The sequence below is a fragment of the Callospermophilus lateralis genome, unplaced genomic scaffold (assembly GCF_048772815.1).
Source record: "Callospermophilus lateralis isolate mCalLat2 unplaced genomic scaffold, mCalLat2.hap1 Scaffold_52, whole genome shotgun sequence".
Lineage (NCBI taxonomy): Eukaryota > Metazoa > Chordata > Mammalia > Rodentia > Sciuridae > Callospermophilus > Callospermophilus lateralis.
In genome coordinates, this window is record NW_027514454.1 from 4,954,060 (window position 1) to 4,973,811 (window position 19,752).

Below are 19,752 nucleotides of genomic sequence, written 5' to 3' on the forward strand. Positions count from 1 at the left end.
ACTGTCATTTAATTATTTTCACATTTTACTCAATTAAATGTTCATATATACTTGTATAAATAAATCTGTGTGTGTATGAAACATTTTAATAGCTCAAAGACTAGGAGACTTTGTAATTTGGAGAACAAAATAAATCACAGCAGTCCTCCATCCCCTGTAACCAATACATTTTGACTGAATGTAATGGTGATGACCCCGTCCAAGATGGTGCTGGGCCCAGGCCCCGATCACACTTGACACTGAGAGCTGAGCAGCCAAACCAGAGCCGGTGAAGCACATTCTCAGGTCACAGACGGACTCCTGGGGACAGGCAGAGTCTTCAGGAGAGGTCCTCACAGGGTGGCTGCGGAGTCCCTAAACGGGAAGTGAGGAAATGAAAGCCCTGGAAGCTTGGTGAAGATCAGAAGTAGACACATGGTCCCAGAAGATTTTACAGAAAGACCTTTTCTATAGTAAAAAAATACATAAAATCTTGAAACTGAAACTCACCCTTAACATGAATTAATTGGAGCCAGACACCACTGGGACTTGTGAGCCATTCTGCCTTCTACCCTGCTCTGGCCACTGGAGAAAGGAAGATGGCAGCCTGCACACAGCTGTGCGCTGGGTGCCGCTTCCCATGTTAAAAAAAAAAATTAAATTCTTGGACTTCACCTCTTGCAAGGTATGAGGAGTCCAACCCCCAAGGACCACACTGAACACACAGGTCAGCCAGCCCAGCTGCCTCCCACCTGTGGCTGCAAGCAAAGACTGACTTTCCTATGACTGGTTTCTTGAACCAGTTCTTTAGAATCCTAGGGCCCTCAAAATTGGTTGGACTCTGAGTGGGGTATTTTGCAAGGGAAGCCCGAGTTCTTTTGCATTTGGTGAAATAAATGAATTCATCATTTAACTTTGTGTGAGGAAGCATGTGTGAGACAACCCCCGTGAAGGTTCTCTTTGCTGTCTTTGTGTGATCGCACGCCCACTCCCCTTCCTCCTCTAGCAGGGTTGGTTGCCAAGAGAAATTAAGCACTGAGCCAGGAGCTGACATTGGAGTGTGGTCACCTACAGGCAGAAAACAGATTCATACCCAGATAAGAAGCCAGGTTAAACAAAAGAGGGAGGGGGAGACAAAGTTTATTACAATCCTCATAACATACTTTCCTTTAAACATTATTATTTAACTCCCTCCATGAAATGTTTGGCCATAAAATGGTTTTTGTGCTTTTTAGACTATTTGCTTTACATGTGTTATTAAAAATTTAACCGCCAAATTAAGATTATATGATTTTTCTTAATTGTAAGAGTTTGTGACTTCCAAAAAAATTACAGATCTGAGCTAGAGAACAGAAAGTGGCATTAAGATTCAAATTGTCTAAACAGTATGGGAAATGTGATGCAATTTGATGTTTTTTCTTTTTTCTTTTTTTAAAGCAAAAGGGATGAGTCTTGAGTTTAAGGATTTTGTAAAATAAGCAAGTTTTATTAGTGATCTTCCTGTGGTTCCCTCCCCCAGCCCCCAGCTGTCTTCCACACATTCCAGTTTGTAAATTTTATGAAAAATAATCTGATTGAGCTGGGGCTGCAGCTCTATGGTAGAGCACTTGCCTAGCATGTGCAAGGCCCTGGGTTTGATCCTCAGCACCACATAAAAATAAATAAAATAAAGGTGCTGTGTCTAACTACAACTAAAAAAAAAAAAAAAGAAATCGGATCACTTCATTCCGTTGCTTAAAACTGATTTACAAATTTTGTGGTTCATGGATCAAACTCGGGGCCTCACACATGCTAAGCCCGACCGCTACCACTAAGTGACACCCTAAGCCTTCTTGCTCAGAACCTTGAAGTGGGCCGCTCCAGGGTTTCAGGACCGCCCCTTCCCCTGGTCTCATGGTGTACTCTGCCCCCTTAAAGAGACCACCCTGCTGTTTCCCTTTCCTTCACCAACAGGAAACTCCCTCCTTCAAGAGTCACACAACATCCCCATGGCTTGAGGCTCTATGGAGACGGCCTGTTGGCCTGCTGGACCAGGGTCAGCACTTTCACACCAGTGGGGACCTGTCTGTTAGTGGTTGATCAAACATCGACTGTTTCATTCCAGCCTTAGCCCAGTTCTTACATACAGTGGCTCCTCTACCAGTTTTGTTGAATACATTTGTCCTTGGATTAAAGAAGATTTCCTTCTCCTTTCACGACTTTGAAAGTGCTCAGAGAAAGAAAAGGAAACGACAAAGGGGTACACAGTTTAATTGGAACACGACTGTCTAGCTGGGGTGCTCCCAGCTGCTGGTTAAGCAGAAAGTAAGAATAAATGCAGTGCCAGGAATGTGGTGCCCACCTGTGACCCCAGCTACCTAGGAGACTGAGGCAGGAGAAGCACAAGTTTGAGGCTAGCTTTAGCAACTTAGCAAGACCCCATCTCAAAATAAAAGGGCTGGAGCCGTTGGTTAGTAGTAGAGTGCTCTTCCAATCCCAGTACCAAAAAAATGGAAATGTGCGGCACAATATCAAGAAACTAAGAATTCCAAACAGTGACAGCAGGACATTAAACCAGTTGGGGTCTAACAGCCCCAGTGATGCAGCTGAACAGCAATCACAATATTGAGAAGTTGTGAGAGAGCAGGAAAACTGGGAAAGAGGTTGGATCAATTTTTTGAAGAGTGACTTAAATTTTATTGGGGGTTGAGAATGTAGCTTTGGGACAGAGAGCTTGCCTAGCAAGTATGGGGCCTTGGATTTGATCCCCAGCACCACAAAATGAATGAATTTTATTTTCTCATGCCACATCCTTCATAAGATCACTACAGTATGTGTTCATTTACAACTGCAGAATTACTTTATTTCAGATTGTGTTAGTAAAAATGCTCTTAAGAAATAATGTCATGACCCATGCCCCACCACTTACCCCTGAGTTGAAGCAGCAGGCCATGACTGACTGCATTTCCTCCATCCAATCCCAAACTCAGGGAGAACAGGTAAGAGAAAACTGGCTGAGCCTTCACAAGATTGTATATGGATGAGAAATTTTTATCACTTATTGATTTTTTGTAAAAAAAAAAAAATCTTGCATCATTAGTTCCCTATGCAATCACATGAAGTCTCTCAAAATTTGATTTTATTTCATAATAAGTAGAAAAAGTTGTAATAGCTCCAAATAAACTTTGCTTATCAGACACATCATGATGAAATGTTGGCATATGTTGATAGAGTAAATAAATGAAAGATTTGTGACGTGCTTAAAAGTCTCAACTAGTTGGAAATGGGAAAGTTGACTTGTACTGCAGCAATTCTCCAGAAGGGGGCAGCACTCCCTGAGCCAACTGTAACTGCCTCCTCAGAGGCCGCCCAACTCTTGTCTGCCCTCCAAGGTGGTACCTGCTCTGCAACCCTTTCCTGACTTGGCTTCCCACTGCCTGGCAGGAGCAAGGGAGCAACACACCACCAGTGACTGTGACACTATTCCATGGTTATGTGCAAGGAGCGCAGCTAAGAAAAGAGCCCATGGACAAATGCCAGTCCCCAGCCTTCCTCAAGGCTCTCATCTCATGCTCCACATGCTTGGCTGTTACCCTGTCCTCTAAGAAAGAAACCTAGCAAGAAACCTAGCGAGATGGCTGAATTTGCAAAATGAAAACCTCTTACTATCCTAATTTCTCTAGAACATAAAAAGTCACACCACCCAATACCAACAGAACAGATCTGATTGAGTTGGGTTTCTTAAACTCCTAAGCTCAATTTTCTCAAGTGCAGAAGAAATCATAACCACCTCCTTCACAGGGCCCCTCAAAAATCAGCAGGACAACTCATGGAGGTGACTGGGAGAGTAGGCGCTCTGACACCTCCACATGTTTGCTGTCTGGGGCTCTTGTGTTGCTCAGGCTGGAAAACTGCTGAAGGTGAGAGAAAATGGCTCTTAAACGCACTTGTCGGAAAGAGCAACATTCACAGACCAAACTCAGACCGTGAAACACCAGCAGAGCCCAATTGTACGAGTTTGTCAGCAAATGGTGCTGCACCTGCTGCTCCTTGCTTAGATTCTCTCACCTAGAAACAAACATGCACACAGACGCCCACTCATTGGGATAAAAATCCTATGACCAAAGAAATGCGCAGGCCAGAATAAAGTCAACTGCCCAGAAACACGACACAGAGGCCCTCAGAGACCCCGAGATGCTGCAGGCACGTCCAGTGTGCAGACTGCAGGGCCAGCAGGGGTGACAGGAAGCAGACAGTGGGGACGGGGGTCAGGAGGATGGACACAGAAATCCACGGGCTGAGAACCCAGGATCTGCAGGTGTAGTAACGTTTTATCTTGGCAGGAGGCAGGGACACCTCTCAGCTTGTTCAAATGGCTGAACATATCTTTGCCTTCTTAATTATTTTATACCATTAAACTGTCACCAAAAACTCCTAATAAATAGGATGATCAACCGCCCGAGAGGTCAAGGTCAGCAAGGGGACTAGGGTTGCTCTTCTGCTCATAACCAGGACTTTGGGGCTGAGACAGTACAGGATGAACTTCCTGAGTAACGACTCCTCTGTAGCAAGGAACAGGCTTCATCCGAGAAGGCACTCTTGAGACTTTCCCCTGTCGCCCCAGTGACCAACTCTAACACATGGATTCTCCACTGCTGGGCATGTGGCAACCAGTACACCAACACGAAACACACAGGACCCAAGTTAGCTGAAAGGCAGTTCCGTTTTGTAAGAAACAAATATAGTTTATTTTTCTTACACCACAGCTCTGGCGAGTGGTTTTGTACCAAATTTAATGGAGGTCACACAGAACGTTTTACGCATGGGAGGGGAGGAAGGGGAAGGAACCACAAAATCTAAAACAAAAACAAAATCCTGGGTAGCTTTTAGCATCTGTTCCACTCCCACATTAATAAAATTCACTTGGGAATTCCTAATAAAAAGAGAACAGAAAATGAGGTGGGCAGGGGAAGTGGGCTGGGGGTGGAAAGGCCCAGGGAGAAGGCCAAGGGCCCTCCCAAAACAGAGCTCCCCTGCAGGGCCAGGAGGACACTCGGCAGGAACAGGGCTTCTCTGGAGCAGTCCCCAGCGGAACACCAGGTATTGCAGCTGCCACAGGGGAGGGGAGAGGAGGGGGCCGAGGGTCACCAGGGGGGCCCGAGGGAGGAGAACACACTTAGCTAAGACAGGAAGTGTGGGGGAAACAGAGAAGACCTGATGGTGGGTTTGTGTACTGAGAGAGACAGACAGTGCTGACAAGCACTCAACTGAAACAAATGTCCTAAGCTTCATTATTTTTAAAAAGAAAAATTTCCCCCCTCCCCCCACCCCTTGCTGAACTTAGTTCCTTTTTTGTGCTTTTCATTAATACTCTGCTCTGAGGTCGTAGTTTGGTTTTTCTATACACTGGAGTTGAGAGAAAATAGTCAAAAGTCTGAAGATGGATTCTCCACCTAAAGTAAACAGCCCAGCATTCCTGTTCTCCTCTTGCCCCAAAGACTAACGTCTCTGCTAAAATCCCTTTTACAATATAGTACAGTACACACAAAAAAATAAAGCCCAAATTTAAAAAACAAAAACAAAAACAAAACAGAAGAATCCTGGGAGAAGCCAGTCCAAAGGACGTAAACATACAGAGAACGGTGCAACATGTGACCGATGGCGATTCTCAAAGCACGGCTACAGATTCCCAAAAGTAGGTGCCATCATGGGATACCCAAGTCCACAAAAATAATTTTTTAAAAATAAATCTTAAAAAAACACACACCTGTTGATTAAATGAAGAATTTGTTTTCAGACAGATCCATACATTCTCGAGTTCCCCTCCCCCAAAGCAGCCCTTGGGTCTCTGTCCCCCTATTGCATGACCAACAGTAAGCACTCCTGGCGCTCCCTCCAAGCAGCGCTCAGGACCTGGAATCTCATCTCGACAAGCATCGGCACATCCAATCTTAGCAGCTTAAAACATCATGTTTCCTGGGTTGCCAGGTCCTTGGCTGAATCCACCCATGCCCACGTCAGCAGCCATGCCACAGGGCCTCATCTGGGGGGGGGGATCATGATGTTCTGTTGAGGTCCCATCATGCCCTGCATGGACATCATCATTCCTGGGGAGCCCACAGGCCCGGGGTGTGTGTACAGCCCAGCAGGCCCCCGATCCTTGCCAGGAATCATGCCCACGGCAGCAGCTGGATTGCTCATCAGGGTGGGCTGGCCGGGCATTGTAGATTGTGCTGGTGACATCATCCGATGGTGAGGTCCCATCATGCCTTGCTGGAGAAAGGCTGGTGGTCTCATTGGGTTGTGGCCTGGCAAGGATGGAGCCGTACCAAGAGGGATGTCCGGAGTTCCTACTGGCCCTGGACCTCCCATGCCAGGTAATGCTAGTCCCATTCTGGGGGCTTGATCACCCATCATCCCCTGCATGTGCGAAAAACCAGGTCCAGGACCCTGAGGCTGTTTACGGCCTGGGACTTCCCCTCCAGGGAAATATTGCAGAGTCTGGCTAGGTTTCTCAGATGGAATAATGTGGGACAGATCAAACTCAGGAATCCCGGTGGCACCAGGTCGGATGACCTCCTGCAGATCTGGGTCTGTAAACACTGAAGGCATGCTGTTCCCCAGGACAGTGAAGGAGTCGGGACCCCCTGGGCCTCCAGGTTTGCAGAGTGCTGCATCTGCTGAACTTGGCGGCAGGTTGCTGGGGCGGCCGAGGGGGCCATCTCCTGGGAAACCCATCCCTCCTGGAAAACTGCCTTGTCCTCCACTGGGGCCATTGTGAGAGAATGGGACTTGCTGCAGAGGAGACTGCACTGGAGGGAAGCCCTGGGGGAAACCCATCCGTCCTTGAGGTACCATCGGAGGCTCCTGGGACCCATGCCCCATGACAGGGTTGTGTGACATCAAGCCAGGCCCCATTGGGACCCCATGAGGAGGTATGTTGGGTCCCATAGCATTTGGTGAGGGCATCTGACTGGAGTGAGAAAGTGGCTGGGTCATTCCCATTGGGCTGAGGGTTGGCATTGGAACCACGGGGTTTGGACCTGAAATTCGAGGATTCTGTGTATTAATGCCCATTCCTAGAAAAATAAAGATATCAAAGGAATCAACTCAACTAAAAGCAACTCAGAAAAACTAATAAATCAAATTAACAAAAAAAGTTATTTGGTGGGAAAACAAAATCTCTGCCATCAAAGACTGAAACATACTTGGGGGGCGTCTGACCCACGCATATGACATGACTGTGCAGAAGACAGCAAGGGAAAAATTCTATGTTAATAAGCAAACAGTGTTGTCGTCTTCACTGGAGACAATTTAACACAGGAAGAAAATAATCTGCCTGAAAGACTGAAGTACGGCCCTTTGTGGAGACAGAGGATTATTGGTTCCACAAGTCCAATGGCCAGGAATTATAACAAAGAACCCAAACGAGTCTTTTTTTCCAACTGACACCTGGCATTATTTTATGTTGCCTTCCCAAGAGACCATTTAACTCCAGGTTACAAGACACGTCAAGGCAATGACAGCGATGATGTTTAATGGAAAAGGGGAAGTGTCCTGTCTGCCAGTGTCTGGGATGTCTAAACTTCTGGCCTCCCTCTGGACCGTCACTGAGGGCGGCAGGGATGGCATCTGTGCCCCTCACACAGCGCGGCCTAACCTGGTTAACTGGGATTGCCATCACCTTCACCACTGAAGATCACACCTTTTTTCTGAGATTAGTGGGGGCAGAGGTGGGGGTGGGTGAAGGAATGAAGGTAGACAGAGCAAACAATGAAAGGAAGACTTTTATTATGGCCCTAGTTCTAAGAAAGGACTCGTCTAGGAAACAGGGGCTTCCCACTCTCTGGAACCCTGTGGTGGCTGGTGGCTGGAGGGTGTGTTTTCAGGAAACCACGTGAGAGCTAACGACATTCCCATCAGCATGTGAGAAAGAAATGACCTCAGCATGACTGCAGGAGGGCCCCAAAGGAAAAAGTCCAGAACCCACCAGGTACACAGAGCAGGGAAGCCCTCTCACAGCCTCAGAGGAGCTGATGAAGAAGGCCATCCTCCTCTAGTCAGGCACCTCCACTCCACTGAGACTGACTCTGATGGCACATGGCTAACTGTTCAATGTCCACCTGTCTCTAAGAAAACAATTCAGGAAGTCTCTCCCTGGTCAGCACCAGCTCCACACCCATCTTTTTGGCTTCTTACCTGGCATGTTGTTCATTGACGGCAGGTTGGGAGAACGGGCTGGAGGGGAGTCGTCATCAGAGCTGGCCACAGTCTTGATGGCATCATGGTACAGTGGGGTCGAACTGGGCATTGCGAACTTGGACATTCGAGACATCATAATCGAGAGAGGGTTCTGGGAGAGGGTTGGCTCTGGAGGCATAGTGTAAGGTGTGCTCGAGGGAAGACTTCCAGGGATATTCACAGAGGCAGGCTGGCTGGCTGTAGGCGGTGGAGGGCCACCTAGGAGAACAAAGCAAAACAAAACAAAGATGGGCAGGGAGTCCACTGGTTCTGAGAGCTACTGGGCCCTATGATTATGAACTGGCAAGGCCAGGAAGGAGACAGATGAGCAGGACAGTGTTATTAGACCAAGGACACGAGTCATCAATCTTCTAGTCAATCTCTCTGTGTGTGCAGAAGGAGACTGTGGCGTGATATGGAGATGACGGATCAGCAGATGTGAAGATAAAACGCAGCAGGAATACATTAGAAAAATGAGATTACAAACAACCATTTCATTGAAAAGAATGTGAAATATAAATAGAACTCTTTCCCTTGCCAGTCACAATTTAAAACTTGATCCAGGTATTAGAACCCCATGAAGCCAGACTAGTGCCCAACCCCAGGACCAGCCATATCACCCTACACAAACTCTTCGTTTCCATGACTGCTATGGGTTAGAAGCTCACATGTAAGACAATGCAAGGAGGTTTGGAGAAACAGTTGGGTCACAGCCTTAACCTAATCAATGAATTAATCCCTGCTGGGACCAACTGAGTAGTAGCTGGAGGCTGGTGGGCTGTGGCTGGAGGAAGTGGTTCGTGAGGAAGTGGCTATGGGGTATGTATTTTTTATCTGGAGTGGGCAGTCTCTCTCTCTCTCTCTCTCTCTCTCTGCTACCGTCAGCCACACTCTTCTGCCATGATGTTCTGCCTCACCTTGAGTCCCTAGGAATGGAGCCAGCCTTCTATGGACAGAGACCTCTGAAACCATGAGCCCTCAAATAAACTTTCCCTCCTAAAGTTGTTGTGGTCAGATCTTTTAGTCACAGCAGCAAAAAAGCTAACTAAAACAATGGCCATGATGCTTGACCTAAGAAGGTCCAAAGCAGCTAGCTATTCCACTGTTTTAATGACCCGCTTACCCCAGAGGAAGACCCTTGCCTTGGCAGGACAGGCCTCCCATCTTGTTCTGGTTCTAGTTTTCTCAGGTGGAGACTGTACCAAAACTAGTACACACCTCAGAGCTCTGGTTCCACCCACGAAGCTACTATCATCAGTGAGGGTCTCTCCCAAGAAGAAAATATGAACAAACTGCAGCTGATCTGAGGAAATGGAGTTTTCTGTGGGCAACTATAGTTACAAGAACCAAACAAGTCTTAGAATACTTTCCCTCTATGTGTGGGACAAGACTCAGTCATAGCCCCTTGAAGTGGGTGGGCCCAGGATTTCAGGAAGTCACATTTCCCCACTGTTAGGACGTTCTATCTCACCAGCCTTGTTCACTGTGCTAAGGTAAGTCACTGTGGCAACTGACACACAGCGTCCCACTCCCTTCCTCCTTCCACAGCACCCACCATACACAGACACTTTGCAGGGCTGGGTACTTGTGCAAATGTCTAATGCAGTACTCAGAATGATGCACCTTGCCACGAGTTTTGGCAAAGGCCACTTCCTCTGGTTACATTCAAAGACACCAATTTTCTTAAGCAAAATCAGGGTCTGGCAATCTCTAGGTATGAGTGCGACTGTGAGGATGCCGACATACTGACCTGACTCTACACTTCCCAGCATGGCTGGGGAGGCCATGGTGAGGGGAGCTTTATGGTTTGGAGGAATCCCAGGACTCTGAAGGGGAGGTTTGGGAGAGGAGGTCCATCCAGGTGATGGGGCAGGAAGTGATGGAGACTTGAGGTGAACAGGCGAAGCAGCAGCAGACCCCAAAACAGGGGGGACTTAATGGAAGCAGCAGCAGCTGGGCCTGCCAGCATGCCTGCCAGCTGCGATGGAGTCTGGGGGGACTTGAGGTTCCCCGAGGGTGAGCCCAGCATTGGGGACTGGACTTGGTGCATCGTGGGAGACTTCAGAGGGTTGATGCCTGGGGAATGCACCTGGCTGGCTGCCACAGATATATCCAGGGGCTTGTGTCCCAGGCCACGCTGGACGGGGGGAGCTGGGTTGAGGCTGGTGGGGTTACTCGAGGGGTTGAGAGGTAGTGGTGGCATATGACTGAGCCAGCTGTTAGTCCTTTGGTCGGGCCCAATTGATTCTCTGAGATTCCGCAAGCCACTGTCGCTGCCTGGACCCTGAGACATGGGAAGGAATGGCCTGGGGCCCATGCCATACTCCTGCTGAGGGTGCTCACCAAATGGCAGGGGAACCATCTTCTGCTGGGCAGGCAGCATGTCTGAGCCGCCTGGGCGGGACTTCATCGACTACTCAGGGCCTGCGCCAGCCTCTCTCATCTTCTGAGGCATCATCTGAGTGCTGGGCCCCATGCTGACATTCAGATGCATGTCTCCCTTCATCCCACCAGGAACCATCCCAAACTCAAGTTCCCGACCAGGGCCTATCTGTGGAGGCATTCCTTTTGGAAAGTCGCCCCTGGAAGGACTCAGCGGGCCCTCAACTGGTATCCGTGGGAAGATGGGATTGTTCCTGGGCTCCATGTGGCACTGGGAGCCTGGAATCAACCTGTTCGCCTCCATGCTGGGCCTGATGCCTTCCATGCCCATCCCTGGGGGGAGACCCAGCTGCTTCTCTGCCAGCTGCTGCTGAAACATCTCTTCAGACAATCCTTGGGGGTTTGGGAAGCGCTCCCCTCGGCCAGGACCGCTGAAGACACCTTGGCCGGGAGGGAAGTTTCGACCATCTGGGATTTTTGGCACATCGTCTGGCCAACTGACTCCAGAGAGGCCTGGTCTAGACGCAGGGTTGGGCACATTTGGCCCTTCCATCTCAGAGTTTATCATTCCTGCAAATCCCGGGAGGCGCATCTGGCTCCCTGGCATGTTGGGATGGGGAGCCATGCCCCTGGGGGGGAGAGAATGCGAAATGCTGATTCCATCAGAGAACGGCTCTGCAGCCCCGGGTGCCCAGCCTTCACCAGGAGTCACCTGGTAGGGAGGGGGCGGCCCTCGGCCCACAGCCCTCAGCCCACAGCCCTCGGCCCGTGCGGGTGGACCAGCACGTCCTGTAGGGAGCACTGCTGCACCACCACTTGCTCCTGCTTCCTCCTCTTCTCCTCGTAGAACTCTTGCTGCAGCTTCAGCCACGCCATCTGCTCAGGGGTCATGTGCTTCAGGTGGTCAGGTCCGATGGGCACAGACTGTGAGTTCATAGAAGGTGGAACCATTTCATCTGGAGAAAAGGGCACATCTCTATGTCCTTGAGGGCCAAGGGGAGCTCCCACATCTGTCCGGGGCCCAGGACCCTTACCCAGGCTTTGGGACTGAGCCATCATGGCCTGTATTGGCCCTTCTGTTTTTTTCTGAGGTCCATCTAATACCCCAGGATTCTGCTGGGGCCCCCCACTCTGTCCTCCTGAGAATTCTTTCTCATCAGGGAAGAGAATATGCTGGATGTCTCTGAGGGTCTGCAAGGAGCGCTCACGGTGCTCCAGCTGCTCCTGAGACAGGCCGTCAGGGTTTTCTCCCAGTGTGGGGGGCTTGCCACTGGACACTGATGGGGGTGGAGGGGCTTTGGGATCTGCCGAAGAGCTACTGCTCCCCTGGGAGACAGGGGTCACTGCTCGATTGTTGGGCATTGAGTTTGGCCCGGTGCCGTTTGGGGGCAACGGAGTGGAGCTGGCAGGACTGCCAACAGGAGCAATCAGTTTATTCTCCACCCCAGGACTGTCGTGGTCCAGGGGACGTGGGGGTCCCACAGGCTTGGGTGCTGGTGCCGGAATGGGTGGAGTTGGTTGCAGTCTGGTGTTCTGGGAAGAATTCTGGTCCTGGTTGGCTGGAGCTGGGGGTTGTTGTGGGAGAGGTTTCGGATCATTGCGAAGGGCAGATATCTGTGTATTCTGAAGATAAATGATATTGTTTAGATCATTGATAAACTGAACGGAGGGGCAATTAAAAGAGCAAGATATGTTATAAAGGACTTGTCCTAGTGACATAATTCTATACTGACACTTGATTCTGAAATTATTTACATACAACCCTTCTTTGGACATAGAGATGTTTTGATTTTTTTTTTAAACCTTACTGTCCAATGGCATCCTCTTTCCCTTCTTAAAGATCGGGTTCCAATAACTGTGTAAGCATGCCAGGGGAGACCCACTCTGCCAAAGAGAATACATCTGAATGTCTATTTCGAGGAACAGGTTTTATATCACATGTCTACTATGTGTTTTTGATTCAGGGAAAAGATTAGTTCCTTGGTATGTGGGAGGCTACACCTAACACCTTTTTCTTTTTCCTGGAAGTACAATAGGGTATGCAGACTTATCGTCATCAATCAAAAGGTCTGATGCTTCACTTGTAGCCCTGTGCTCTGCCAGCTGGATACAGCGGGAGGCCACTCCATGTCACATCCCCTCCGGTAGGGTGGCGACTGAAGTGTTCCCCTCCTTGAGTTTCCAGGGGCCTCACATCTATGGTTTCTGTTTTTAGTTTGTGATCACTGATTCCCTATCTGATAAGAATTTCTACATTAACTGTAGTAGGATAATCTGCAGGAAGGAAGCGTATGCACACAAGTCTGAGGTGATGTAGCTCGCGGTGTCCCTTGATCTGTTCCTTCCAATGGACAGCAGGCTGCCCTTTTTAACTTATTAAGTACTACTGCTAAACTGAGTCCTGGATAAAAGCTCCCTTACCTACAATTGGTGACACAGACACTACGACTGTCTGGAAGAAGGATTTACATGTTCTAGGTCTCAACTTTAGCACAGCTGAGACTTCAGAGGGTTAAGAAGGGCCTGATCTACAAACTTTCTCAGTTATTTTTCACCAGCCTTCAGTGACCCTCCTAATCCCTTTTTGGTGTTCATTTGTTCCTACTTGTTCATTTAATCCATTCTGTATTCCTAAACCCACAAGGCTCTTAACTTACCTCCCCACTTACTCTCTGGAATGTTTACCTTTGGGTAAATCTGCACATGAATTATTATGTGTATCTACATATATGAAGAATTTATATTTCATATAAGCAAAAACATCTTTGAGTATTTATACTCTGTAAAAAAATATATACACAAATGTTTCATTTGGAAGTACTGATGCACATTTGTCTGTAGATAGATTTGTATGGGTAAAATCAGCTCAATCTGTTTGACTCTGTACAATTCCACTTTTGCAACTCCTCAACCGAAGCATGGAGGTCACCCGAATTTTCCTTGTCGTGCCGTTTCAGGTTTGGTTTGGTTGGCCAGGTTAGAGGGGGGGTAAGTTTTAATAAAGCAATTACAGTCAAGGAAACTGTTTCTCACTACCCCTTTCATTTCAGATTTAGAGCAATGGATCATTACTAATTCCCTCCTTAACTCCAATTCTGATTACATTTTAGCACCAGAGAAGGTGGAGGTGACAACTGTATTAAGAACTATCATTAAGTCAATAAAGCTCGACTGGGTTACAAGGTACCCAGTGGTCCCCCAGACAACAAGCATTTTAAATATAACGATATTCACTTTCCATCTGAGTAGTGCAGATAACCTGGGAAATATAAAATCCCTCAGTTGAGGAAAGCTCAAGCTCTGCTATGTCCACAGAGATGAAGATTTCTTTGATACACAAAGTAGACAAGATGGCACCGATTTTATCTGGAATTATAACTTTGCTTACTGTCATTTAACTTTCCCATGATTAAGACTCATACCAGTATTAGAGTTCATGCTCTCTGAACACAGGGACTGTATCTTGAGCTTCTTAGCACTCCCCACAGCATCTGGTGCAATGCCTGGACAATGCAAGACACCAGAAATGTCGTTTGGTTCAATTTAATCAATTATATGCATTAAAATAAACACTGCATATTTTTTCTTCAACTAATTCAAGAATGTTATTTTTTAAAAAATCTGCTCTAATTATAGGTTGAATTTAGATTTTCCTAGAGATGGTGACCCTGAAATATCTGTGTAACTCCTCTTTTGTTTAGCACCTTCTTCCCCTCACTCGTCATCAGTTTACCAGCATCTGATAGAAAGGCACAGTGTGACATGCCTAAGGTCCCACAATACCAGGGTCACACTAGATATCCAGAATACAGCTCCTTGTCAATCACCACCCGATCCTGGGCAGTCACTGTGGACCCACTTCTCAACCACATACCAGAGGGGCTGTGCTTCTGTCCGCCTTGCTGCTGGAGATGTTCTGGATGTGGAAAGAGACGATGGTCTCAACCTGGCCCTTCAACACGGCTTCGGCAGCTCTCCAGAGACAAAAGGGCAAACATGCTAGTCCATGTCTCTGTCTCACTCACTGTGACCCCAACTGGACCCCATGCTGGACCTCGAAGGGAGTGGAAGGAGAAGCACCAAGAACCACCAGAGATATTGGATAAGAAGAAACCAAGGGGCCGGGGGTGGCTCAGTGGTGGAGCGCAGCCAGCCATGTGTGAGTCTCTGGGCTCAAGTCTCAGCACCATATGTAAGTAAGTAAATCAATGACTAAAAAATAAATTTAAGGGCTGGGGATGTGGCTCAAGCGGTAGTGTGCTCGCCTGGCATGCGTGCGGCCTGGGTTCAATCCTCAGCACCACATACAAAACAAAGATGTTGTGTCCGCCGATAACTAAAAAAAAATAAATATTAAAAAACTCACTCTCCCTCCCTCTCTCTCTCTCTCTCTTAAAAATATATAAAATAAAATAAAAATAAATAAATAAATAAATAAATTTAAGAACAGAAGAAGAAACTAAGGGAAACATTTTATTATCATCAAACACCTGAAACTAAAAGACAGCCATGAATGTACCCCAAAAAGAGGCACTAAAAAAACAAAGAACAAAACCCCAAACTTTCTTCTTCTTAATGAACCTACTATTAAGGTATTTTATAGAAGATCCTAGTTCAAAATCCCAAACTGAGAAGTGTGAACACTAAAATCTCAAAAACACCCAGGGATAGGGAAAGTTTAAGTTTGTTAAGATTCACTTTTTATCTTAAGTGAAAAAGAAAAGAAAAAAAGTGAACACAGGGTATTTTTTGATGAATAAACGAATAAAAATCAATTCAGCCATCCACTCAGAACATATATAGCAAGACGTTCATGGTAGTTATGTTTAAATTCCAGAGGTTTTTCTTTTTAGTGTTTTTTTTATTTTAATTATTCCACTATAGATATTTACTACTTGGGGCATTTAAAAAATAATGATAAGCAAATTGTAGAAAAAGTGTTTATTATACAATCACTCTTCTATGTTTAAAAAAGGTAGATGTGTATATATGTATTGGCACAAAAAATTTCTGAAAGAAAACTCAAGGAAGTATTATCAGTGGTTGCCTCTGGGGAGTAAGATGGGGAAGGATTTACATTTTATTTTATCTCTTTTTGTACTGTCAACTTTACATGATACAAGAGGGAAAAAAAATCAGTCTGCAAGGGGAAGGGGAATAAGAATTAAGGTCCCCTCTCCCCACACACATAAGTGATGTTTAACAGCAAGACAGTGCCATCAACTTACTTATTGGCCATCTCAGTAGAAAACACATACACCACTTTGGCTGGAGTCTTCTGAGCAGGTGTGGGCTCTGGGGCAGTAGTTGGCCATGGGAAGGCATGGAAGACCTGGGGACTGTGGCGGTTGATGGGGTCATAGAGTGTGGTGAGTGCTGGGAATCCTGGGACTTTATATGGTCAGCAGAATTACATTCTAAAAGAATAAAAGACTCATTGTCATGGAAAGACTGAGACTCTTTTTTTTTTCTGCCAGCATTTACAGCATCACAACACAAACCCACCTTGAGAATTTCAAGGAGAAATTATCTTGTTAAGAGGAAACCTTCTTTCTTCTTATAAAATTTCAAACACTCTTCTCCCTACATGACTCATTACAAAGCACCCTCCCTCCTCATTTCTGTAAATAGAATACATCCTTCAGATATCAGTATAACTGTCCCTCCCTCCTGGTAACAGTTTTCAAACTTCTTGGACTTGCCTAGATGCCCCAGCTAATGGAACTCATAGTCTCCTAACTTCTCTTACTTCAGCATTCATGAAATTTCATTGTTTATTTAACGATCAGCTTCTAGATACACTCAAATACTTAAGGACAGCTACTGCGTCTATCTTATTGACCATGGTACCCCTAGCATCTGCATAGTGCTGGCCCTCATAGTAGGCCTCCCAAACTTAAGGAGGCCTTCCAAAACCTGAGGAAGGAAGGAAAGGAAAGAAAAGAAAGGAATAGAGGTAGGGAGGAAAGAAAGGGGGAACAATCACCCAGGTTTTCTTTTTTTTTCTCACAATATTGGGACTTGAACCTAGGGCCTCTGAATGCTAGGCAAATGCTCTACCCTGAACTAAAACCCCAGGCCTTTTATTTTTCATTTTGAGTCTCCAGGCCAAAGACATGCATAAAAATGTGGGCAGCCCTGTGAGGTACCCCATCAAACTATGTGCATCCCCCCGGGCAGCACTCAACAAGATGGTTCCAGACTAGGCTCCAGTGAGTAGAAAAGTGAGAAGGAACAGTTCCATTACACATCACTAAATGGCCCAGGCTGGCCTTGAACTGATGATCCTCCTACCTCAGGCTCCAGGCTAGCTGAGATAACCATGAGGCCAGCTTTTGCTGCACCTGGCAAGGTTTTCCATTTTTCATATGGGTTACAGTTCTTGAAAACTAACTTCACATTCTGGCCTACAGTTAGATTTTTGTTCTTACACTAGGAGGAAAAAAACCTAAAATCACATATCATACCCCTTTCTGGCTGACTCCACTTTGGTACCTGCCAAATCTCTACCACATCTGGTAGTCCCTCATTCCTGCCACAGTGAAATCAGCTGTGACAAGTCTAGAGTACTGTCAGGGCCACCAAGGCTTCCTCTTGTGTCTGCAAGCCTAGCAAAGTGGCAACCAGAGAGCACAAACCCAAGCCCAGGGAGACTACTCGGATAGAGAACAGGAGGTCATGCCACTTGCAGAGAGGCTGGAACTACTGACTGGAAACTGAAGGAGAATCAGCACAGAGGCCAAAGACATGCATAAAAATGTGGCCAGCCCTGTGAGGTACCCTGTCAAACTATGTGCAACCCCCCGGGCAGCACTCAACAAGGTGGTTCCAGACTAGGCTCCAGTGAGTAGAAAAGTGAGAAGGAACAGTTCCATTACACCCTGGGAGAACTCCTGAATCTGACTCCTGTTCTCCCCACTTGACCGAGCTAGCCTTTCTGGCCTCCAACAAATTTCAGAGGCTTTCCCTCAGGACACCGACTTCCCTCTGAGTCTCAGGGATCTTACAGACATACCTTTCATGTCAGAGTCATCGTTTGGAGTCCCAGGATCTCTCTGATCAAAGGAGTCGGCGGAAACACTTCGCTCCCTTTTCCCCTTCCCCTTGGAACCATTTCCAGCCCCATTCTTCAGCCCCATGCTCCCACCTGGGTCAGGGAGTGCTTTAGGGGTATGGCCCCCACTCTTGGAGTCACAGGGGGATGGCTGGGATTGGCTGGCTGAGCCCCCCTGTTTACCCTGATTAGAGAATTTGGAATCCAGCTGGGGGTTTCCAGATGGGGACATCACTGTAGGGGGACAGACAATCACCTCCTGCTTTGACTTAGGGCTACTATAAGAAACAAATAACAAAAGGAGATAAGACACTAGGCACAGGAGCAGCAATTTTTCAGTGGGTCCAGGAAACCCTAAGGACTAAATAACCACCCCATGTTGCACCTCAGCCACTTGCTAGTTCCCATTTCAGAGCCATCCACAGAGGAATACTGAACACAGTGGACTGCCAGGTCTCAGGAACCCTGGTCACATGGGGACCCATCTCTAGGCCTTCTGTCAATAAAGGACAACGGTTTCTATGTACATAGGGAAGTGACTCTCACACGGAGACTAGTTTAGAGTCAACAAACATGCACCCCCAGCCTGGTAACAGACAGCTGTGAGGAGAGGCCAGCTTCCCTGCTGGGAAACGTGGACAGTCGCAGAGAGCAAGAGGGAAACCCACTGGTGCCTGGAAGCTTAGGGAGATCCTCCAGGACGCGAATCCCTCCCAAGAGTGCATTTTACCAAAACAGGGTAGATCAACCACTGCCCCAGTGCGGGAAGGAAAGGCTCCTTTCAAAATGAAACCCAAGAACTGGGTAGCAGAGGGAAAGCTGGCATGGGGCTGGGGGCAACCTCAGGCCCTCACCTTGCCAAGTTTAGCAACTGTCCTGTTGGTCTTTGTATGCGAATTTTGGCAAGGTGTGCAGTGGTAAAGAGGAGAGGTCCGAGAAGGATGAGTAAAGAATACTACAGGGAAACTACATAAGCTTTGTCATTAGCCCGGTGACTCTTCTGTTCCTATTTACTATTCCATTTCCCTTCCTTTCCCATTTGGGTGTCATCTGTTTCTAACCCAACACACCGTAACATTAGTGTCTGTGGTGCACCAGGAATCCCCAAGGGGCCGTGGGGAGTGGCCCTTGTCCTCACCTCTGTGCGTTTCCTGATGGAGAGTTCCTCACTTTAGGGTTACTGGAATGCATTGATTGAAATCCTGAGCTTGCAGTCACAAACAGGGAGGGGCTCACCGAGTTCCTCTCGGGCTATCGCAGAAGCAGCTGCTGGGAGCAGCAGCAGTGGCCCACTGCTTGCTTGGCGTGTCCCTTAGCACTGACCACCTGTACACCATTTTCCTCTTTGTTTTTCTCTGCTGGGGAAGTGGGTCCTTTCTCCTTGCAGCTCCCGCATTCTCTGGGTGTGTGCCTCCTGCTGCCAAAGGAAAATCTCGCATCTCCAGGGCACTCTACAAGAAAAGAACACCCCAAAATGGTGAGACATAACATAACACTGAAACATAAAACCACATCACAACAGGATCAAGAGGAAAGCACCAGCCAACAAAGAGCCAGCAAGATCATCCCTCAGCTTCCAGCAGAGTTAAAGGAAAGGGCGACACTCCTATCCTGGCCATAGACTCTGGTGCTGAAGTAGCTGAAGAGTGACTAAGACCTTATCCCAGCACACAACCTCGCACACAAGCAGCAAGAACTAGGCATCTGTAAGCAGAGGAGAAATGCAGTTTAATCTTTAGCCATTTAGTCTCCTTCACATTTCTCTACTTCTGAATACAAAATCCTCAAAAACATTTTATTCTTTTTTTTTTCTTCTAAAACAATGCTTTGAAACCACTGGGAAGTGCAGATCCAGTGACTCTCTGCTATTGTAGCTCTGGTGGCGAAACAATGGCACCAAAATGTAACAAACCCACCCCAATGTCAAACCACGAATCCAATGAATCTATGCTTATTTTCTTAGGGCCTCAAGGGCAAGGCGACATGAAAGGAGGTACTTCTGAAAACAAATATTGAGCCAATACTAAATACAATCAGTTCTGTTCCCGATTTCCATGATCTTTCTATTAAATTATGCCAAATATGTGTCTTGTATTCTCACTGCTTAATGACAGGGA

General features: G+C 47.1%; 1 pseudogene across 1 annotated transcript; it reads right to left on the minus strand.

Annotated features, from left to right (window-relative positions):
• Positions 1–5,851: 5,851 nt before the first annotated feature.
• Positions 5,852–18,852, minus strand: LOC143390245 (B-cell CLL/lymphoma 9 protein-like; annotated as a pseudogene). Its single transcript, XR_013155065.1, has 7 exons — positions 18,774–18,852; positions 17,597–17,913; positions 15,810–15,998; positions 14,456–14,555; positions 9,950–12,204; positions 8,158–8,418; positions 5,852–7,037 (listed from the first exon to the last, which is right to left on the minus strand). The product of XR_013155065.1 is annotated as a B-cell CLL/lymphoma 9 protein-like (transcript).
• Positions 18,853–19,752: the final 900 nt, after the last annotated feature.